Source organism: Trachypithecus francoisi, unplaced genomic scaffold, assembly GCF_009764315.1.
Source record: "Trachypithecus francoisi isolate TF-2019V2 unplaced genomic scaffold, Tfra_2.0 Lachesis_group11, whole genome shotgun sequence".
Classification (NCBI taxonomy): Eukaryota; Metazoa; Chordata; class Mammalia; order Primates; family Cercopithecidae; genus Trachypithecus; species Trachypithecus francoisi.
This window is the reverse complement of record NW_022681456.1, coordinates 71,930,907-71,955,929: the sequence shown is the minus strand read 5'-3', so window position 1 is coordinate 71,955,929 and position 25,023 is coordinate 71,930,907. Positions and strand designations below refer to the sequence as shown.

The 25,023-nt window shown below is 36.7% G+C and overlaps 1 protein-coding gene across 2 annotated transcripts in view; it reads right to left on the bottom strand.

Annotated features, from left to right (window-relative positions):
- The window catches only part of TAFA2 (TAFA chemokine like family member 2), a 518,317-nt gene that overhangs the window by 343,998 nt on the left and 149,296 nt on the right, over positions 1-25,023 (bottom strand). The window lies entirely within an intron of this gene.

The window sequence follows — 25,023 nt, the reverse complement described above, 5'->3', positions numbered from 1 at the left end:
AATCCACCAGCCCTTCTCACCAAGAACATTCTGTGTTCCAGTGGCTAAGATAATCATTTCTGTCCTGGTTGGTATAAAGGAAAGGTTTCTAAAACTGGATTAGATAAAATTTAGAGACCAAGCAATGAAGAGCCTTACATGTCCTGCTAAAGACTTCCAATATCATACTGAAGGCAATGGCAAGCCTTTGATAGGTTTTAAGAAGGTTTATGACATGATAAGTTTTATATTTTAAAATGGTGACCCTAGGAAAAGAAGAAGTCAAATTGTCCCTGTTTGCAGATGACATGATGGTATATTTAGAAAACCCCATCGTCTCAGCCCAAAATCTCCTTAAGCTGATAAGCAACTTCAGCAAAGTCTCAGGATACAAAATTAATGTGCAAAAATCACAAGCATTCTTATACACCAGTAACAGACAAGCAGAGAGCCAAATCAGGAATGAACTTCCATTCACAATTACTTCAAAGAGAATAAAATACCTAGGAATCCAGCTTACAAGGGATGTAAAGGACCTCTTCAAGGAGAACTACAAACCACTGCTCAGTGAAATCAAAGAGGACACAAACAAATGGAAGAACATACCATGCTCATGGATAGGAAGAATCAATATCGTGAAAATGGCCATACTGCCCAAGGTGATTTATAGATTCAATGCCATCCCCATCAAGCTACCAATGACTTTCTTCACAGAATTGGAAAACACTGCTTTAAAGTTCATATGGAACCAAAAAAGAGCCCGCATTGCCAAGACAATCCTAAGTCAAAAGGACAAAGCTGGAGGCGTCACGCTACCTGACTTCAAACTATACTACAAGGCTACAGTAACCAAAACAGCATGGTACTGGTACCACAACAGAGATATAGACCAATGGAACAGAACAGAGCTCTCAGAAATAATACCACACATCTACAGACATCTGATCTTTGACAAACCTGAGAGAAACAAGAATTGGGGAAAGGATTCCCTATTTAATAAATGGTGCTGGGAAAATTGGCTAGCCATAAGTAGAAAGCTGAAACTGGATCCTTTCCTTACCCCTTATATGAAGATTAATTCAAGATGGATTAGAAACTTAAACGTTAGACCTAATACCATAAAAACCCTAGAAGAAAATCTAGGTAGTACCATTCAGGACATAGGCATGGGCAAGGACTTCATGTCTAAAACACCAAAAGCAACGGCAGTAAAAGCCAAAATTGACAAATGGGATCTCATTAAACTAAAGAGCTTTTGCACAGCTAAAGAAACTACCATCAGAATGAACAGGCAACCTACAGAATGGGAGAAAATTTTTGCAACCTACTCATCTGACAAAGGGCTAATATCCAGAATCTACAAAGAACTCAAACAAATATACAAGAAAAAAACAAACAACCCCATCAAAAAGTGGGCAAAGGATATGAACAGACATTTCTCAAAAGAAGACATTCATACAGCCAACAGACACATGAAAAAATGCTCATCATCACTCGCCATCAGAGAAATGCAAATCAAAACCACAATGAGATACCATCTCACACCAGTTAGAATGGCAATCATTAAGAAGTCAGGAAACAACAGCTGTTGAAGAGGATGTGAAGAAATAGGAACACTTTTACACTGTTGGTGGGATTGTAAACTAGTTCAACCATTATGGAAAACAGTATGGCAATTCCTCAAGGATCTAGAACTAGATGTACCATATGACCCAGCCATCCCACTACTGGGTATATACCCAAAGGATTATAAATTACTCTACTACAAAGACACATGCACACGTATGTTTATTGCGGCACTATTCACAATAGCAAAGACTTGGAATCAACCCAAATGTCCATCTGTGACAGACTGGATTAAGAAAATGTGGCACATATACACCATGGAATACTATGCAGCCATCAAAAAGGATGAGTTTGCGTCCTTTGTAGGGATATGGATGCAGGTGGAAACCATCATTCTTAGCAAACTATCACAAGAACAGAAAACCAAACACCGCATGCTCTCACTCATAGGTGGGAACTGAACAATGAGATCACTTGGACTCGGGAAGGGGAACATCACACACTGGGGCCTATCAGGCGGAGGGGGGAGGAGGGAGGGATTGCATTGGGGAGTTATACATGATATAAACGTTATGCACATGTACCCTACAACTTAAAGTATAATAAAAAAATAAATAAATAAATAAAAAGAAAAAAAAAAGAAGTCAGGAAACAACAGCTGTTGGAGAGGATGTGGAGAAATAGGAACACTTTTACACTGTTGGTGGGATTGTAAACTAGTTCAACCATTATGGAAAACAGTATGGCAATTCCTCAAGGATCTAGAACGAGATGTACCGTATGACCCAGCCATCCCACTACTGGGTATATACCCAAAGGATTATAAATTATTCTACTACAAAGACACATGCACACGTATGTTTATTGCGGCACTATTCACAATAGCAAAGACTTGGAATCAACCCAAATGTCCATCTGTGACAGACTGGATTAAGAAAATGTGGCACATATACACCATGGAATACTATGCAGCCATAAAAAAGGATGAGTTTGCGTCCTTTGTAGGGACATGGATGCAGCTGGAAACCATCATTCTTAGCAAACTATCACAAGAAGAGAAAACCAAACACCGCATGTTCTCACTCATAGGTGGGAACTGAACAATGAGATCACTTGGACTCGGAAAGGGGAACATCACACACTGGGGCCTATCATGGGGAGGGGGGAGGAGGGAGGGATTGCATTGGGGAGTTATACATGATATAAATGATGAATTGATGGGTGCTGACGAGTTGATTGGTGCAGCACACCAACAAGGCATAAGTATACATATGTAACAAACCTGCACGTTATGCACATGTACCCTAGAACTTAAAGTATAATAATAAAAAATAAATAAAAATAAAAAAATAAAATGGTGATCCTAGAAGAAATTTATATAATTATACTTAATGCCATTTTCTTCCATAGCAAACACAACACTGGGATGTCAGGATTATTTCCTCTAAGAAGAATTAACAAACATTCCGATCAGGCAATCATTCTTACTCACTTTTTCTCTCTTAATAAAATAATAACAACAACAATAATAGCTAGTACTTTTTGAGTGTTACCATGTGCCAGGCACTTGCTAAGTGCTTCAGTGTATTAATTCGTTCAATCCTCACTCATATAATCTGAGCAAGTAATTCCTGTCAAACCGGGTACATAAAATAATGTAATTAGATTTAACCCTTTTCTAGATGAAAACATTTCTAGTGCTCAAATCACATATTCTTATCTGCTCTTAGGCAAATGTACTGAACAGTTGAAGCATAAACTTTAGCTCCCTTTATCAACCAAAACAGGTAGTTATGTAATCACTCGTTTATCCACTCCAATTACTGACTGTCTGTCATGTGCCAGTAACTGTGCTGGGAAGATATGAGTGTATACCAGCAAGTAGTTCTCATTCCCAGGGGTTCCTATGGCTGAATGAGGGGAGGAACCAAATCACCAATCTCAGACCTGAACCACAGTCATTGTTTATCCCCCTCCGCCCAGGATTATACTGTTGGATACATCTAATATTTGAAATTCTTATTAAAATATCTACCTTCTAAGCAGTCTTGTCAGTTGATGTTCTGGTAAGAGAGAGAAAAAGACAGTGAGAGCCAAAGAGAATCAATGAGCATCAGCGATGAAAATGAAGTCAAGAAAGACAGAAATCACTGGTTCCTAGAGAGCCAAGGATTGGTATTTCGGCCTGTTTTCCAATAGCAAAATGAATGAAATAACAATGGATTGTTACCTGGAGTAACTAGGTTGGAAGTGGAGGGAAGGGGGCTTAGTGAGGGGAGGGTGAACAGTTAATGTTTGGACTAGAGGGGGACCTCCCTCTGTGATATGTGGCATTTGCCTTGATTTATGCTATAAAAGGTGCAGGAAATTTTTTATACATCTAAATATTTTTTGTATTAGATAAACTTTCTTTTGAGTTTAGATCTGAATTTAATAATCATATATACATCTAGGATATAGGATATACTATGCTTTACAGGCTGAATAACTTTGTTGGAAAATTAGATAAAATCAGATGAAACAAAGAATTTGCCATAAGTCAAACCAAGACTTATGAACCACGAGCTTAAAATCAAGATTTTGTAACTAAAAAGATGCTGAAGTGTATCTGGAATTTCCTCGAAATTTCCAACAGCAGCTACATATCTCTGAGCTTCACCAGAAATCAACACAGAGAGAGAATGATGGCATTTTGTAGTTCTGTACTCTTCCAATTGACCTGAGATGGATAGCTTCACTACTACATCTACTCTTTACAGTCTGAACTGGACCTGCTGCCAAATGGAAGGAGAAAAATTAGGTACACAAAAAAACACAAATCTCCCAAAAAACTTTCCACATACAATTTTCTCTCATTAAATGTTTTTCTTCTGCACATTATCTTTATCCTCAGTTATGTTATTAGAAGACTTACAGGAGAGTTAAACAGGCATTTGTTAAGATTGTGAAAAGTCAAAAGTTTAGATAACTTTGAAAGATTCTTTTTGTGTCTGATTTAATTGCAAGTTTTTCAATATTGGAATCGGTGCTACTGCTTGAAAACACTCTTTGTTCCGATTTCTCTTGCATGCTTCCCATTTGGAGACATTTTCTACTTCATGCAGATCCCTTTCCCCTCTCATCCCAACAAAATCTGGTATAATCATCTTTGTCGCAACCAGGAAAGTCAGTAAACAACTCCATGATCTCAGCATTCATTCTCTTTCATTTTCTGTGTATTCTTGATACATGCTATTGGAAATAGAGTTCCCCAAAATCCATAGCATAAGTAACCTGACTGTAGCATATTAATAAGAAATGAACTCTCCTGCAAAGTTAGATGAATAGTTGCCTGGATAGAGATACAGGTCCCATTGTGCATACCTTCTTCTAAAATGATTTAGTGATAATGTCCAAAATGCCTATTGGTTGGTTAGAGCACAATCTCTGCAGATTGGTTTTGCATTGCAGCTAGACAAAGTTAATGTCCCATATGAGAAACCATTTGGGATCTCAAACTACTGAGAATCCTAGAATGAAACTTGGAAAACACTGATTTGGACATTGGCCTTGGGAAAGAATTTATGACTAAGTCTTCAAAAACAATTGAAACAACAACAAAAAAGACACACAAAAATTGACAAGTCAGCGCTAGTTAAACTAAAGAGCTTCTGCACAGCATAAGAAACCATCAACAGAGTAAACAACCTTCATAATAGGAGAAAATATGTGCAAACTATACATCCAACAAAGATCTAATATCCAGAATCTATAAGAAACTCAATTGAACTAGCAAAAAACAAATAACCCCATTAAAAAAAAATGAGCAAAAGACATGGACAGACATTTCTCAAAAGAAGACATTCAAGCAACAACAAACATATGAAAAATGTTCAACATCACTAATCATCAGAGAAATGTAAATCAAAACCACAGTGAGACACCATCTCACACCAGTCAGAATGACTATTAGAAAGTCAAGAAGAAGAATGCTGGCAAGGCTGCAGAGAAAAGGGAACACTCATACACTACTGGTGGGTATGTAAATTAATCCAGCCATTATGCAAAGTAGTTTGATTTCTCAAAGAACTTAAAACAGAACTACCATTCAACCCAGCAATCCTATTTCTCTGCATATATCCAAAAGAAAATAAATCATTCCACCAAAAAGACACATATACTCATATGTTCATCACAGCCCTATTCACAATAGCAAAGACATGTTGCCTACCAATGGTGGATTGACTAAGGAAGCTGTAGTACATATACACAGTGGAATACTATGCAGCCATTAAAAAATGAAATCATGTCCTTTGCAGCAACATGGGTGCAGCTGTAGGCCAATATCCTAAGCAAATTAACACAGGAACAGAAAACCAAATAATGCACGTTTTTACTTATAAGTGGAAGGTAAACATGGGGTGTTCATGGACATAAAGACGGCAACAATAGAAACTATGTACTACTAGAGGGGGGAGGGAGAGAGGGAAACAAGGGTTGAGAAACTAACTATTGGGTATTGTCTTCAGTACCCAATAGTTATATTTTTAGTAGGCTTCTTTTTGCCCTTGGAACTTAAATTATTAACGATCCTCATTGATTGGGTTCTGGCATGTGCTGAAATATATATGGTATAAAAAATGAACAGGGTTGGTTGTTTGCCATGTTAATGTGTATTACCAGTTAATTTAGAGTCTTGACTACTTCTTTATTCTGGGTTTTAGCTCCCACTTATAAGTGAAAACACGCATTATTTGGTTTTCTGTTCCTGTGTTAATTCGCTTAGGATATTGGCCTACAGCTGCACTCATGTTGCTGCAAAGGACATGATTTCATTTTATAATGGCTGCATAGTATTCCATGGTATATATGTACTACAGTTTCCTTAGTCAATCCACCATTGGTAGGCAACATGTCTTTGCTATTGTGAATAGGGCTGTGATGAACATATGAGTATATGTGTCTTTTTGGTGGAATGATTTATTTTCTTTTGGATATATACAGAGAAATAGGATTGCTGGGTTGAATGGTAGTTCTGTTTTAAGTTCTTTGAGAAATCAAACTACTGATCTTGTAATTTGATCTTGTACTCATCTCTTGTCACTAGAACAAGAAGATCTGGGTGATGGGATCAATCATACCCCAAACCTTAGCATCATGCAATCAACCCAGGTAACAAAACTGCACATGTAAAATAAATGTTGAAATTTTTAAAATTAAAAAATAAGTGAAACCCCGTCTCTACTAAAAAATAGAAAAAACTAGCCGGGCAAGGTGGTGGGCGCCTGTAGTCCCAGCTAGCCGGGAGGCTGAGGCAGGAGAATGGCGTAAACCCAGGAGGCGGAGCTTGCAGTGAGCTGAGATCCGGCCACTGCACCCCAGCCTGGGCGACAGAGCAAGACTCCGTCTCAAAAAAATAAATAAATAAATAAATAAGCAAATAAATAAATGAAACACTTTTTAAAAGAGAAAAAAATCTGATTTCTAATAAAAAGCTAATCTTTGACAGCCTTCTCTCAGTATTAAATGGATTTTTAAAATATTATGGACTGTTTGTACTTAAATGAAACAGTTTCTGCCTGAAATCTATCATTCGTATTTAAGCAGAGTGGGTAAAATTTAGCCAGAACATTGGATGGCTATTGTTTTACAATTGCTATTGTAAAAATAATAAAATCTGTTTTAATTTGCTTTGTATAACACTTAGTGGAGAATAAGCCTTGCATTTTAAAGGCACCTAATAATGAAAAAGATGTTTTATAAGAAAAATTAGAACAGTTTTTTGTATTCTAGCACTGATTTTTGCAAATTGCTTGCTCCATCTTAATTACAATGCATACTAGAGTTTTTACCTAAGGAAAAAATATATTAATAAAAATATTGAGCATCTACCATATGTACTACAGAGGAACCCAAAATAAAGAAGTAGTCAAGACTAAATTAACTGGTAATACACATTAACATGGCAAACAATCAACCCTGTTCATTTTTTATACCATATATATTTCAGTACATGCAGGAACCCAATCAATGAGGATCATTAATCGTTTAAATTCCAAGGGTTAAAAGAAGCCTACTAAAAATATAATTGGAAGAGCTTTCACATCATCCTGTTTAGGTGAACATAAACATTAACCATGAAAAGGATTAATTAAAATCAGTTTATTGTCTTTCTCTAACCCTCTGATACACTAATGTTGAAATGGAATGGTTGCTAAGGTGTTCCACTGGTGTGGTTTCCACTCCTCGCTTGTTTCAGAGGTTTACTTGAATAGATACCCAGTCAAAGAAGTCACATAAAGAAGACAGAGAGAAAAACATAAGTTCCTTTGAGGTTTGCCCTTAAAGTACCCTGCCTGGCTTCCCCACAAGATGCAACAGGGCAAACCCAGGATGGATTTGCTTCCTTCTTGCTGATACAGACTTCTAAACTTTCAGGTTCTTGGCAAAGCCTGGAAACATCTCTTGTCACTAGAACAAGATCTGCTTCTTGGTCTGATTCTCTTTCCAGCTCCAGCTCAACTTGACCTTTCATGATGTACACTTCCTTGTTTGTCTCACAAACAGCTCTGATTCCCCTATCAGCTGGCAGACAGTGCTTATTCTGTCCAGCTTTGTTTTGGTTTGCAGAGCCTGGGAGACAGTCTATGTTTTGAATTTGCTGAATAATGCTATTATTTGGTTTATTCTCTGTAATCTTCTATTTTTAGCAAAGGTTTCCATTTCTAAATATACTCAAAATTATGATAAATATTTTGGGGATTTGGAGCTTAAACAAAGTGACTTCAACAAAGGAAAGCATTTAGAATTATAAATTTGCATTTAAACATTTGACCACGCTGGTATCACTTATGTGGCAATATCAAACAGCATGAGATAAATCAGAACACAGCTTGAAATTATAGGCCTAACTTATTTGATTTCATAATAATTTTAGGGTCTTTCCTTTAAAAATCAATAGCTCAAAGATGTATTTTTTCCCAGGGAATTCTCTTCTCTTTTTGAATAATGACTTTCCCATGGTTCACAGAATGGCGTATATAAAAGCACTGTTTCTACAATAATTATTCCTAATTTTTAAATTTAGCCAAATAACATTGGCCACGTATTTGTAAGTATAAAATCAGACAAAGTCATTGAACTGAAAGCAAACTAATTCAAAATATGTAAACGAAAATGTTCTAGGCTGGACCAAGGATTTGCATAGAAGTTACTATTTTGAACTGCACTTGTGTAATTGCAAGATAAAGAATTAACATGCAGCATAGAGCCCTTTGGCATAGCCCTGGAAAAAGGAAAGGAACTAAGAACATAATATTCACAATCAAACAAATTAATAAACTGGAGTGTTGATCATGGGAAAGTGGAGTTGTGGTAAGAAAAGCTACTAAAGAAGATTAAATTGTTCTCAAAAGAAATCATAAAATTTAAAAATTCCTAAGAAGGTGAAATTTGTTGCAACAAACAAAGCAAAAACCATTCCTAGTTTTTTGTGTGCTAATGTTGTGATTGATAATATTTATATGTGTGTAGCACCCTTCACATTAGAATCGCAAAAGTCTAATGATTTTTTTCTTGCACAGAACATCAATGTTGTCCTACTATACACAGAGTAAGTTGTACCCTCTTCCTTAAGAACCCCGTATGTGGCATTTTGCCATATGCCAGCCTCTGTTCAAAGTGTATTTTTTTATTCTAAATCTTCAGTGGCAGCAGATTATATTTCCCTTTTAGAGATGAGAAACTAAAGTACACAGGGATTCATTAATTTGCCCAGTTTTTCATGGGTGGAAAATAGTAAAGCAGAGACTTTATCCTGGTATCCGCCTGTAAAATTCACTAGTTTAATTGCCATGTTTTGCTGCTTCTGCTCTACCAAATCCTTCAGGGAACCACAAGATTAGCTCCAGATTTCTAAGATGCAGTCGGCTAATCCCCTGGTTCCATGTTATCCAATTCAGCCTTCGTTTTCCATGTTGAAGGGCTTTGAATCTCCAGTCTAGGTCTTGACTTCCTAACTCATCTGCTATAGAGGTAGGCTCCAGTGTCAGACTGGCTGAGTTCAATTTTCATGGGGCCATATTATGGTTAGAGGAAGACAAAGTCTCTTGTGTTTTTGTTATAAGAGAAAATTCTCAAAATAGCTCTCTAATAACCTAGTACTATATCAAGTTCTCAAAGAATCTATCCAAAGGCAAGTGTGAAAACTTGTTTTCTATGGATTTAGTCTGGCCCTCTGCTGTGGTAAGCTGAGCTAGAATCAACGACCTATCTAGACTAGTACTATCTAGACTAGTACCTAGATTCAAGAACTAGCTACACCCGTGACAGAAAGACAGTTCTTGGCTCCTTGACAGTGAGTCCCCACTTCCTCCTCTCATCTTTATCCTTTGCACTTCTCTCTGTCTGCAGGAGAGGGAAGCCAGTAAGTCTTGGAGAAAGAACTCTTTTCTCTAAGGCTCAAAGCAGAGAAATGTATGAAATAATTCTCAGCTCTCAGCTATTGAATGCTTACTACATGGCTGATTCTAGAGTTGTGCATGGTCAAACATATCAACACAGCATAAAAGTAAAGCATTGTGAGAGTCACCAGAAGCCATCTTAGCTTATAAGTTCACATAAATTGTACAAACTCGAATAACTATCCTAAGTTTCCTCTAAACTATTGCTTTAATCACAGCAGAAGGCTCTCAAAGCTTCTGACAACCAGCAGTTGCAGAGTCGAATGCAGTCTGACTGGCCACCTGTTGCGAGGTAGAAGCCAAGAATAAATGTGAGTAAAATCAACTTTATTAGTCAGAAAAAGAGACATCTGCCATAACAGCCAGTACAACCACCCCAAAGGACAAACTATAGTCCAAACTACTTCCCAGTTCCTGTTTGCTTCTCTTCAACCCTCCTTCACATCTAATATAGGAATCTCTGCCATTCATTATCTGTATGCTACCACAGCATCATTATTTTCACTTTTTAAGGTATAGGCTAAAATACATGGATTTAATATGTAACTAATAGATATGCATTAGAAAATTTTTGAAGAGATTTCTAACTGAATAATATGTTAAATACTGAAAATGGAAAATGTTCTTACCATATTTAATTTTTTAATTAAAAATTAATTAGGTGACATTTTAACTTTCACTAACTGGTTTTAAATAATCCTTTTGTTTTGATTCTAAATGAAATCATGCAAGCTATCTCAAAGCATTCAGTTAGGATTTATAATCTGTAAGGGAAGCTCCTACTGGCAGCAGGGATTTTCTTGATGGAAAGAAGAAAACCATTAATTGTGAAAGACCGAGTATGTGTCTGATGTGCACAGGTTTACCTACATGTTATCTTTTTAACACTAATATTATGTTTGTTAGGGAGGTATTATCAGAACCATTTTATTGATAAGAAAATTATGTTTCTGAAAAGTTAACAAACTCATCTAAGGTCCCATAGCTAATAATTAGCAGGTTGTCTGCTTGCAGAACTGCCAACCCTAGTAAACAGCACAGTATATAGTTTCCATGTCCCATGCCTGAGGAATTCAAACTCATGTGATAAGATGGCCAAGTATCAGAAAATATGGCAGAACATCCCATAATGACATTATATACAATTAATTTTTTTTAAAAAGCCAAAACACGGATTACTTGGATTATAAAGGCAAAGGAAAGTGCAATCACCCTGTACTTCTGTATCACCATCACCTCATTAGTTAAGCACAGGTCAGGTTCTCCCTAGAATAACAATGAACCCAGGTGAGGAGAGTTGACTCCAGCCCTCATGATCATGCCAACATGGAAGAACCACATTAAATCTCTCTCTCTCTCTCTCTCTCTCTCTCTCTCTCTCTCTCTCTCTCTCTCTCTCTCTCTTTCACACGCAGACACACACACACACACCATGCAGGACTCTAGAGAAATTTCTAGAGAGTCAAGATAAGAATAGCAACATTACCACAGCAATGTCTAAAAGAAAAATGATCTTAGAATTAACACAGGGCACTGCTTTCAGAACTACATTTACCTCCCATTGAGATCTCATCTGGCTCCTCATGTAAATAAGGAATAATCACAACTACCTCTTCCACGAAGTCACCCAAGTGTATTTTAGAAACGTAAAGGCACAGAATCTAACCTATTATCAGTCACTGCTGAGGAGGAAAAGCTCAGAAAGGATCAAAGACACACTGGCATCCTTGGGGACCCGAAGATAGTGGTCAGAGTAGAATGTCTGAAACTGAGATGAAGGCGAGGTTGCCATTACTGGCAATGATAACGTCTGGGTATGAGTGAGGAAGCAATTAACTGAGGTTGGAAGATAAGGTCATGGAGAAGTGGAATCCTAGGAAGTGGGAGTGTGTAGGAAGGATCGTCTATATAATATTTAAGTGGCCCCAAATTGAGATCATGTTAATATGGGAGAAACAGAATAAGCCACAAGAGAAGATTGCTGGTTAAAGAGGAGAGAGGACCCAAGGGTTGGGTAGGCAAGAGAAACAAAAGTAGTGTAAGGGAGTTTAAGAGAAAGGCAAGAACATGATCTGAAAACCACAATGACAAACAAGGAAGACATCTATTCTACTCCCAAGCCTAGTGGTATGAAGTATGGTTATAAGAGGAAAAAACAGCCACCTCTTGTCAGGCTTGCAGTGAAAGCAGCAACCTTAGGGAGAGCCAGCTGTCAGAGAAAGAAGGTGAAAGGAATATTTCAAGAGAAGTTAGCTTCTCTTACTCTATATGAATCAGACAAACAGAAACAGAAGAGTATGAGAAGCTTCCCATATTTTTCAACTTATCTAAAAAAACTAAAATCAGAAAAGGAAGCAGCATTCTCACCTAAGAATATCCTCCCCCCTCAGCAATGATTCACATTTTTTCATGGATTTCTTATTATTATTCTATCCTCAGAGAATTCCGAGAGTAAATAAAAATTTATGATCCAAACTGCAATCTCTTCCTCTCCCCCAGCTAAGGATCTGCCCTGCATGGAAACACGTACATGAACTGCCAGCCTACTCACACAGCCATGTCAGACTGGCACCTGGAAAGTTATTCCACCCTGTCCAGGGAGCAGAACGACACTCAAGCTGTTACTCTTGCTTTTCAAAGGCTGGAATTATTGTGGGTTACATCACCGTTTGGCAGAAATACTACCCTTCCTGCGTCACCTTATGAAACATCACCATATGCCCACTCACATTATGGGGATTTTTCATGAACATACATATATTCCTGAGGGTCAAATGTCCATGAACTAAGGAATTCCCAAAACCCTAAGATTAGGAAATAGATAATGACTAAAAATGACGTTCATTCCTTGGAGACCACTGATACAGACTACATCAGCCCTTAGGAAGGAGGTTTGCTTTTTGTAATTCTGCACATTTTTCCCACATTTGATCAGATCCCAAAGACTCTGCTCCCTGGACAAAGGTTTTCGTTCATCAATGAGAGTCAATGCCTCAAGAAGAGAGCAGAGTTTCCAACAACGCTGACATTGTCACCTAATTCTCTATCCATCCCTAATTACTAGTCCAAGATCAAATGACTAGAAAATCAATTTCTGTTATTTATTCTATCACAATATGAAGAAAATTCTTCAAGGTGTCATGATGTATGTCACCAACCCGTAAATATGTTATATACCAAACACTCATATATGAGTGTTTTTAGCCTGAGATGATTTTCCCTAGAGAATCACTGGTTTAAATTATAGCTATGTTCTCTGTTTAGCCTATAAAAATCTATTTGAACCATTATGTACCTACTCCAAGTACACATAGAACTATTTCAACTTTGTTTCACTATTAATTAGAATATGTCTTTTATGAAAAAAGTGAATACGTTTGTATTTATTTTAAGCTGAACCATATGAAAATGCAATTTTCATACGTCAAAAATGGCTGAATATCGGCAATTTCATGTGGTTCAACCTAATCCATTTATTCAAAAAGCATTAACTGAATAATATGCACAAGAGTGAAAGAGGTTGGGGGAAAAAGAGTGGAAGACATAATGCATGTATTTAGAGATCATCACATCCAGTTAACACATAAATGGATATAATGGGTACATGACATGATGAGCAGCAATTTGATGCATTTTGACTCCAGGACAACTAAACATAGACCATGCATGTTTTATATTACCAAGCAATGTCAGCAGATATTGTCACCTTGAGCCCAGCCCCCTTTGCCAAACCCATACTCTAAGGGACAGGATGAAGATCAAGTACCACCTGGCAGATAAACCATATGAATAGGAGTCAAATGTTTACTAGACTTTACCTACCTTGGAAAGGGCCAATGAGTCAGCCATTCTCTATAAAAGTGCTCATACGGCTGGGCGCGGTGGCTCAAGCCTGTAATCCCAGCACTTTGGGAGGCCGAGACGGGCGGATCACGAGGTCAGGAGATCGAGACCATCCTGGCTAACACGGTGAAACCCCATCTCTACTAAAAATACAAAAACTAGCCGGGCGAGGTGGCGGGCGCCTGTAGTCCCAGCTACTCAGGAGGCTGAGGCAGGAGAATGGCTTAAACCCGGGAGGCGGAGCTTGCAGTGAGCTGAGATCCGGCCACTGCACTCCAGTCCGGGCGACAGAGCGAGACTCCGCCTCAAAAAAAAAAAAAAAAAAAGTACTCATACATAATGTCCTGTAATTTAAATTTTCCTATTACTCTCTTAGTTGTAATATTCATTCTAATTTGTTTTGGGTAATAAATAGATTCATCAATTTAATAAGGATATTCAGTCTATTTTCTATTTGAAAAATCCAGAGGACAAACACCTCTGCTTTGTGTTGGCTGCCTATTTATGCTAACTATATTTGACTGAGTATATATTAGACAGAGAGTCAAGCAGGATGTTTGGATCACAAAATGAACCCTTATTCTCAACTCCAAATTACACCATTAATCTTCAATTTAATTTCTCACAGATTTCTCCATAGTCAATAATATGTATATATTATATTAATACTATTAAACTCCTGTAAAATTATAGTTTGGGAAATTCAATGATACAACCTTAGAACCTAGTTCAGCATCAATATAATTTTCAAATTTTAGTCATCTTTCTTAATATAGAAGCAATGCTCATTAAATTTTTAAAATCAAACAATGCAAAACTACAGTAGAAATTGAAAGTTACATGTAATTGAGGTGAAAAGGGTGAAAGAGAGAGCAAGAGATGGTGATTTGAAAACAGACTGACGTTACATTGTTGTATCAAAATAATCACATCCAAAAAGCCATGACATATACTGTTGGGCCTACAACTACTGCATATAACTATATATGACTAATACCAAATATTGGTTTACAAAGAAATGCCTTATCAATGTAAAGGAGGGAGGTCACCCCTCTACATGTCAAAAATAGTTGATGGGTCTAATTATTTGTATATCATTATAATATACATTATCTTACTTGATGACTCATTCATTGAAGAGATATTTATTGGGTGACGACCAAGCACAAAGCACTATGCTGGCCAATGAGGGAACCACAGTGAATAGGCCCTGACCTCCTGAAAACTGATTGGAAAGATAAGACATGAACAACCAGTTACATAGTGAATTAATTAATTAGAATTGTTAATAATGTCCAAGGACAGGAATATACAGTGCTCTAAGGGAAAAGCAATCTAACCCAGTGGAAGAAGTACGGAAGGCTGCTTTGAGGAGTGCCATTCGCGGAGTTCTGAAGTTCCCACTCAGCAAATGAAAGAAGTGGGAAGAGGGTTGATATAGGGAGAGTCACAAATACAAAAGCCCTAAAATAAAAAAATTGGGGGGAAAAAAAAACCACACAGGCTATTCAAAGAACTGAAAAGAAGCTAGTGTGCCTGGAGTGGAGAGTACAATGGGAAAATAGTCAAAGATAAGGCTGATGAAGCAGGCAGGGGCCAGATCCTCTAGGCCAAGGTTTCTGAACTTCAGTGCTATTGATGCTAGGGGTCAGTGATTCGTTTTGGTGACCTGTCCTGAATACTGTAGCATGCTAAGCAGCATCCTTGACCTCTACCCACTAGGTGCCAATAGCACCCCTTTCCCATACCCAGTTGTGAGAACCAAACATGCCTCCAGGCTTTGCCAAAAGTCCCCTTAAGGACAAAATCATACCTGATTAAGAACCACTACTATAGAGACTTACAGATGGTATTAATAAATTTGACCTTTATTCTGCCAGCAATAAGAAAACATTGAATATTTTAAGAAAGTGATTGATTTTTAAAACTATCTGGGTAGGACAAGAGGAGGTTAATTAAAAGAGCAAAATGCTTGCAGTTGCCAGATAAATAAATGCTCTCTAAGCCTACAGAAGAGAAAGCAGGCTGGTAGGTCAGCCGTTCCCAGAATGTTCTGAATTACCTCAAGGGAAGTGGGAACAGGGCCACTAGTTATGTCCTTCCCCCATTGTCCGTTCATTTATCTGAAGTTAGACTTCAGGGCTTCTTGTGCATCTGTGTTCTCCATTCGGTCTGGCAGTAGTACTCTACATAGCAATTACTAAATAAAACCTTTGCTGATTAATTGTCAGATTTCTAATATGCTTATTAGGGAGAGGGTGAGAATAAATTATAGATGAAAATTATTAAAATGTAAAATATGTAGCAATGATTATATATTATGCTCCTTTGGGGACATAACACAAAACTAGGAAATCACATAGCAAAACTAAAGCAGATATCAAATACTGAAAGAGAAGTTGTGTGCCACCAGAAGCAGTAATTCTGTTTTTAGTAGAAGTCTCCTGGCTCTACTAACTTGAGATCTTTATTGGCTAAAATGAAAAATCAGTCAACTGTTTCCATCCTTGTTAACTCAGTTCCTTCTGCTTTTTAGGAAAAACATGTAATTTCTCACTGAGGTCTCTTTTTATTCCGATTCTGCTGCATTGTTATTTTTATTTTAGTGAGTGTTTGGAAGGTATTTATTATCTAATTTAACAGCAATAAATAAAGTAAATCTGGATGACGTCCCAAAAGATTTGCTATGTACCTGCTTATTTAAAATAAGAAAAAAAAAGAACATTTTCTATAATGACCAGGTAAAGGTTTATTTTGCTTAGTGCTTCTACCTCCAGCCTTCATCTTTTTCTCTTACTTGCTCCCATGTGTGGGCTCTGCCCATGAACTTACTGTTCCTTCTCCATCTGTGCTTGAAAACTATTGCCCATCTGTGCAGGATGGGTTTCATTCAAGCCAATAACCAAGAAGCAAGATCCAATATCCTTAAGCATGCTAGAAAGAAATAATAATACCAAAGGAGTCCTTCTGACCCATGAACAGGGTTAAGTCTTTAACAGCCAACACTGTCATTCAATTGCTCTCACTTGAGTTCTGGCTCAAAATTTCAGGCAAATTCCTGATTTAAAAAAAAAAAAATCATACAATTCTTAATCCACTCATGCCACAAGTAAATAGAATGCCTGCTTCTAATCACATGCAGCAGAGGTCGCTGAACTTTGGTAGGCATCAGAATTACCTGCATTACCCTTTACAAATACATATGCCCACGATCCACTACAGACTTATGGAATAAAACTCAGTGGAGATGGGGCAGACCATCTGTACTTTTAATGAACTCTCCAATAAAACTTGCATACCAAATTCCAATGCACACCAAAACTTAAGAATAACTACTTTATAGACTACAGCAATAATGAGTAATGATCATACAACAATTATTAATTGGTCAGGGATAGATAAATATAAGTCACAACAAATTATTTTACCCCCAAACAGATGATTTAACAGTCTCCTCTAATACATCAAAATCTCTTTGGCAGAAACAACAAATCTTAGTCACCTTTATGCCCAAACCAGTTGTATAGCAGGTACTCAATAAATTTTAGAAAAACAAGTAAAAACATCCATATCTACATGAATGGCTACTTTAATCAGTTTTATCATTTCATTTGTGTGTAACAAGACTTCTGTACTGTATGATCTCACTTGCATGTGAAATCTAAAAATAAAAATCAAATACACAGAGAGAAAGTAAAACAGTGGTTACCAGTGGCAGGGTGGAAAGGAAACGGGGAGATGTAGGTCAAAACATACGAAGTAGCAGATGTATAGGGTAAACAAGTCTTGAGATTTAATGTACAACAGAGAATTATAGTTAATAATATTGTATTGTATTCAAGATTTTTGCTAAAAGAATCTATTTTAGAACCTCTTAACACAAAAAAGGTAACTATGTGGAATGATGTGTTAATTTTATTGACTGTAATAACTATTTCACTATCTATATGTACATTAAGATACCATGTAAACCTTAAATATATTATCTTCCCTCTTTGTCTACAGGCTCTGCATCCACAAACTCAACCAACTGCAGACTGAAAATATTCAGGAAAAAAAGCATTACAATAAAAAATGCAAACCATAAAACAATGAAATATAACAACTATGTACATAGCATTTATGTTATATTAGATATTATAAGTAATCTAGTGATCATTTAAATTTTATAGGAGGATGCACGTAGATTACATGCAAATTATACACAGTTTTACATAAGGAACTTAAGCATCCACATACTTTGGTAAGCAAGGGGAGTCCTGGAGTCAGTGTCCCACAGATACCGAGAGACGACTGTATGCAATAAAATGTTTTAAAGAAAAGTCCCTAGACATACAAAAAGAATGGGAAAAAACAAAATACCAAGACTTTCACTTCATTTAATTACTTAAAAATGCTAGTTATACATGATATAAACGTTATGCACATGTACCCTAGAACTTAAAGTATAATAAAAAAAAAAAAGACACTATAAACACAAACCTCACACAAAAAAAATGCATTTGCTTGTGTAGACATATGGATGTAAATGGATAAAAAAAAAAAATGCTATGCAAAAAGGTACAACAATACAACGTTCCCAGGAAAGAAATGCATGTTCCTCTCACCCACTTTTTCAGCCAAGACTACATTTTAAGTCTCAGTTTTTAAAAGAAATGAAAATAAGCCATGTTATACATGATAGTCATAAAATTCTCAGGAAAAAAAATTAGATGACCCCCAAACTCCTCACATAGCCTTCTCCCTCATACTCCCCATTTGCTAACCTGACAGCTCATCACTGCATTGCTCCTTTGCAACACCTGCCCCAGATGATGTCTGCATATCTTCCAAAACAGGGTAACAGTTTCTGTCCTTGCAACAAGTGACCCACTAAAAAATTCTAGACCCCCTCACTGGATTTTAGACATCACTGCAGGGAAAATGCAAAATAAGAAATGCAGACCCAGAATTACCAAGGTGCAAGTACAAAAGCATTCATCCATTGGTTTGTAATAATATCCAAGTTCCATAAATATAACATTTGGTATGGCAAATTCTATGCACCTTACACTAGTTCCCTATTTTATTTATTCTGAATCTGTCCAAAAATGACAAATGTCTTCCTATTCATGGAGCACTCCATGAAAACTGCTGAGTAAGGGCAGTAAAATAGGTTCTTCATTCCTAATAAATCATTATAATTTATGCTGTACTTGTCCCATTGGAGAGGATAATAAGAGGCTGATGTGCATAACATATTTCCTCAAAAAAATTTTTCACTGGGTTCTTACTTACTCTGGACAAGAATTGTAAAACAGAAACTTGATGGTTGAGAGCAGAGCATTAAGCAATGTTGAGAGAGATCAGTTGCCAAATGGAGCTTAGGACTTTTAAAGGTAACTTGGATGAAATTAATGTTATATCACCTCAATATCAATGCTGCCTTTGTCATAAGTATGCCTGAGAATACTGCTAGGAACTCAAGATAAAGAAGAGAGATGGATCTTCTAACTGTTGCATGAACAATCCTGAGATGCATATACATTTGCACAATCAACTTATAAGCTCCACCATTGTTACCAAAGCAGATACCCAATCAAATTCAGTACTTCTCAACCTGCAGCATGCATACGATTCACCTGGAGAACAGACACATGAGCACTACCCCCAGAGATTCTGATTCAGTAGCTTGAGGTGAGGCCCAAGCCTTTGCATATCCAAAAATTTCCTAGGTGATGCAGATGCTGCAAATCTGTGGACCACACTTTGAGCGGCATTCCTCCGGTCGATTTTTCTGATTCCTTTTACAACTCAGGTTTGCTTCTAGATGTTCATTTTAATTAAGAATGCTGTGGGAGAACACACTGGGGGATCTGACATTATACCACTCTGAGCCCTGCATAAATAAACATCTATGATGTTTAGATTGCTAAACTCTCCAAAAAGTGAAATAGCCAGGGTCCAACATTCTTTTCATTACACTACAGTTGTTAAAGTCAACAATTAGATAAGATTACTTGGGGAGAAAGAGAGGACCCAAAAGGGGCTGAGCTCAGAACCTTTGGGAATACCAATTGTTATGGGTGGAATTTTGTCACATCCCCCAAAAAAGAATATATTGAAGTTCTAAATCCCAATACCTCAGAATCTGACCTTATTTGGAAACAGAATATGGACAGAGGTGATCAAGGTAAAATGAGATTATTAGTATGAGCTCTAATCCAATATGACTTATTTCCTCATAGAAAGAGGAAATTTGGACATAAAGACAGACACATGCAAACCAGAAGACACACGGGAAGAAGACATGCAACTAGAAGCCAAGAAACCTCAAGTATTGCTAGAGCTAGAAGAGCCAAGGAAGCATTCTCCTTCAGAGCTTCAGGGAGAGCATAGCTGTGCAACACCTTGATTTTGAACTTCTGGCCTCCAGAACTGTGTAACAATACATTTCTGTTATTTCAGCCACCCCATATCTGGTACTTCATGACAGCAGCCCTAGAAAGCTAACATTAATATTCACAGGAACACATCACACACCGGGGCCTATTATGGGGTGGGGGAGGGGGGAGGGATTGCATTGGGAGTTATACCTGATGTAAATGACTGGTTGATGGGTGCTGATGAGTTGATGGGTGCAGCACACCAACATGGCACAAGGATACATATGTAACAAACCTGTACGTTATGCACATGTACCCTAGAACTTAAAGTATAATAATAATAAAAATAAATAAATAAATAAATAAATAATATTTACAGGAACAAAACAAGGCATCCACGAAGGACACTAAGAGGCCATGTTTAAAGGAAGAGGAGTGCTATACCATAGGACCAAAGAGAGAAGAGGTCAAACTAAATTTAAAAAGAGACATGTAAAAATTTCACAGAAACTTCCTACACAATTATTGTCTTTCTAAAATGACCTTTCTGATCAAACGAACAACTTCAACAGGCCATGTGATAAGGAAATCTCAAAATATTTTTGAGCACTTGAGCTATGAACAAGAAGGACTAATAATAAACACTTATATGTCTAACAAGATCCTATTATTTAGAATGTTTTTATCATTTATTCTCAAAACAATCTGATAAGGTAGGCAGTATCTACATTGTTCATATCAGAAACTAAAGTTGAGAAAAAACTAATCTTTGTGTGAAATTATTAAGCCTGCAGGCATTATGTTATTGATTTAACTGTTTTCTTATGTAATATCTACAACTCTCTGAGGGAGGTGTCTTATCCCCCTTTCACAGGTCAGAAAACAGAAATGTTAGGTAAATTGCTCAAGATCAGAGAGCTTTGAAAGAAAGAAAAAGTTTCAAAGTCACATCTATTGCCTCCAAAACTCATATTCTTTGCATGGCACTATAACTGGCCTCCTTGTGGACTGGTGAACTCCATGAAAAAAAAATTATTAAAGTGAGGAAGGTACTGAAAGTGGATTTATGAAACTGTAGCTTTGTAACTTTATAGAAATAGTCAAAAGACATTTCTCTTATCTAGGACATTGTGCATAAGGTGGCTGAAGAAACCATTCACATAAAAGTAATCAGAGTTTATTGATGACAAAATAAAATATTTTCCCACAAACGTGCTAGTAATATGGCTTTCCTGGTCAGATGAACAACTTTAACTGGTCATCTAGTTAAAGGCAGAATTTGAAGTAACTATCTGAATTGCATGTATACTTAGTTATTCCTCTCCTCAATAAAGAGTAAAAAATTATCAAGACATAAATCGTTAAGTACATTACAATATAGAATCTAAGTGCTTTTATTAACATCATGCTCTCATGCTATGCTCAAGATTAAATAAAGTTTTATGCTTTAATAAAGATTTCTCACAACCCTAGAAGATTTTTTTCAAACATTATCCTACTTCATTTTAAGGCAAATTTTCATTCAGATATAAATTCTGAAAGAAGATTTCAATATTACTCAAAATACAAAAATACAGAATAGCAAATGATGTAACATTCTTTTTATTATTAAATGTTTATTTTCAGAATCCCAGAGCTATAAAGGATCTCCGAGAGGCATTTAATTTATCCATGTGGTCTTAATACTGTATATTAATGTATTTTAAATAATAATCAGGATGGAACATCTCTAAGAGGGCTGCATCCATTGTGGCATCTCCTTCATATCTGAAGGGAATCCTCAAGGCAGAAGACATCCCTTCATGGGTAGTCTACCCATTCCCAGCTCTCTTATCCCTGCAACCAAAAGCACCTAAATATTCAACTCTGCTCAGTGTCTAGCTCAATCCTGATCTCGTGGAGGAACACTGTAAACAGTTCTAGGCCAAAATTAGGGTCAGACAGAATCAGCAGAAGTCTTCTTGGCTGCTAATCCAGTTCAAGTGCTTGCATCCCAATTCTGACCACCTAGATTTAGTCCTAGGTTCTGCATTCAAGTCTTTTTGTGTGTGTGTAACATGCATAATGCAAGTATGTCTCAAAAACTGAGACTTTGCCTTCATCTGGCCAGTGTCCCTGCTGGAATAGAGCCTTACCCTGAATTTTGTTCTAGTAGCTGAAACCTTACTATTAGTTGAATGGTTTCTCTGGTCTTACCAGTCTACATATCTACCTGGAATCCTAAGTACTTGCATGATATTACTTTACCTTGCCTATCAAAACACTTATAACTCCATGATGAGCCTATATTTTGTCTGTTACTATACATCTTTATAATGTGCCCTCCATATCATCAACTGTATTGAACCACACATATCATCTCAATGCCTGTCTCATTCCAGTGGAGTAGCCTTCAAGCATACTCTATCCAGCCAAGGTTAATTGTGCTACATCCAGGCCAATCTTAAACATAACCTATGTGGTAAACACTTCTTAGATCTGCCCTAATGCAGGACTGTCAGCACCTTGTCTTTCCTCCCCTTCTGTGGGGTTCTCATCATCAGAATTTCATTATTTCTAAAGATCTCAATAGTTTTATAAAATAAAAATTATATCTTCAAAAAAAGGGGGATAGAGATGTCAGCCACAGATAACAAGGACAAAAGTAACATTTATAAGTAGTTGTTTTTCATTCCTAAAACAGAAATGTAAAATATGTCATTTTAATTAACAATATTTTAATACATGTATTAAATCCTGCTGTATTTAAGAATAATATTTTCATTTAATTAGAATTAGTATGGTAACTGAATCTCAAGTATTAATTACATATCTCTTTAAATTTTACTCAGTGTTCTGTTTGCTTCAAGTAGTTTTGGAATATATCATATATTAAGCATCTTGCAAGGAATCTAAAATCTTCAAAGGAAAGAATTATATCTTGCATATAATACATGATAGTTTCATCCTATATCAAATCCATAAATCCCTACACATTGATTAAAACTACATGCTTGGGCATTTTATGGAGATTTGTAAAAGCTTTGCTGGCATTAGATTGAAGGCTGTATTAATAATTATGATAACTATGGAAAAATAAAACAAACAAGGAAAGCACAGAAAAGTTACAAGTGGCACTTGTTCTAACACTCTAAAGAAAATATAATCCCCTTCAATTCACAAAACTATTAATTACTCTCAAGGCTTGCAAGTGTTCTACACAGTTTGCAAACCTTTTTCTATCTTTGCAGTGCATACTTTCAGACACAGAGGTATTTGAGAACCCACTAACGGTATGATCCTAAGGTATTATTGGACAGTGGATGTTTAAAAAAAGATACCAGGAAAACTCCAATTCCAAAATCTCCTCTACTCCTCATGTATTTCCTGTTGTTTGAATTGCCCAACGCTTTTTAGTTCAAATTCTTAATACTACTAAAATTGGCAATAATCTAAGTGTTTTAACATTTGAAACTTCTATCATATTTATACTACTCAGAGTAACAAAAAGTCTATAATTACAATAAAGTGGTGAGAAGAAATGGATCACAAGGATGCTAAGAATCTGAGTCTGGGAAAAGGGGTTATCAAAAGAGAGCAAAGGGCAAGATTCTGGGGATAAAATAAGACCAAGTGTGGACATTTCCCACAAGTAAGGAAAACCTGCATAACCTGAGTTCTGGCTTACACCAGACAGGTGTCAGTGTGGCACAGACCAAGAGAACCAGAACTAATAAACATGAAGATGGCAAGTGATTTTCAACTCAGGCTCCTTCTCTTTTCATCTGGCTCCACGGTTTGCTTCCTACTTGCTGTTAAATCAACAGTCTAGGCAGACTTAGTCACGTGCCAAACAACTTGGAGGCCAACCGGTTTTGGAAAAGTTCATGAGAACTAGACTCCATCTTTATCTTTCTGCCCTTTTAGCTACTGCTATCCAAATGCTGGTTGAACAGCTGAACTTAAAATCTCTCCCAGATACAATGGAAAGAGAAGGCAAACAATCAATCTCCTGCAAGCTTCTAAACCATGTGAGAACAGAATAAGACCCAGGATGATCAGGCTGATTTCTGCTTCCCATAAAATTTGGCAGAGAAGCATCTCCATCTGTGTTCCTTGGGCCCTTGGAAAATCACTGTGCCTGACATTTTAAGGCCCTAGATATCAGAGACAACATTCCCTTTGCAGGGAAGAACAGACTGAATCATCCATTAGATATAGCAATAGCTTTCTTTAGGGAGAAATCTAACTAGCTTATCTGGCAGACATCTGAGGCACAGATACTCTTTACTTAATGTAGACACAGTCTAGGTCATACAGAGAAATAAATAAAAATGTACTTCCAAAGAAATATAAATCCCTACAAATTAAATTGATTTCATTCATGCTCCAGTTGCCCTGTTCATTTCCAACGTTTTTTTTATGCTGATAACTTCCCTCCCAAGTTCTCTGTTCATGCTTGGGCTCACACATTCTCTTAATCTGTTAATTATCTGTATTAGTTATTCATCAAATACTATATGCTTTTGGTTGGAACCTGACCAAGAATTTTTTTTTTTTTAAGTTTCATGCTCTCCTAGGAATAACTTATAAGATGAAAATCCAGATTTCATCACACAATGCACATAGTGACCTCCGTGGGGGGAGATGTTACTGGTAAAATGAAGCTGCTTTCTGTCACAGCAAAGTGCTGTGGATTCTGAAATTTGAAGCCAAAAATAAAATATTCACAAACAACAAAAATATTTATGATTAAAGATGTTATGCATTCAAAATTATGCTCTACGAACTTTTGCTATGTCTTCTATTAAAAAACAGTAGCCTAATGCTAAAGTGTCAGATACTACCCT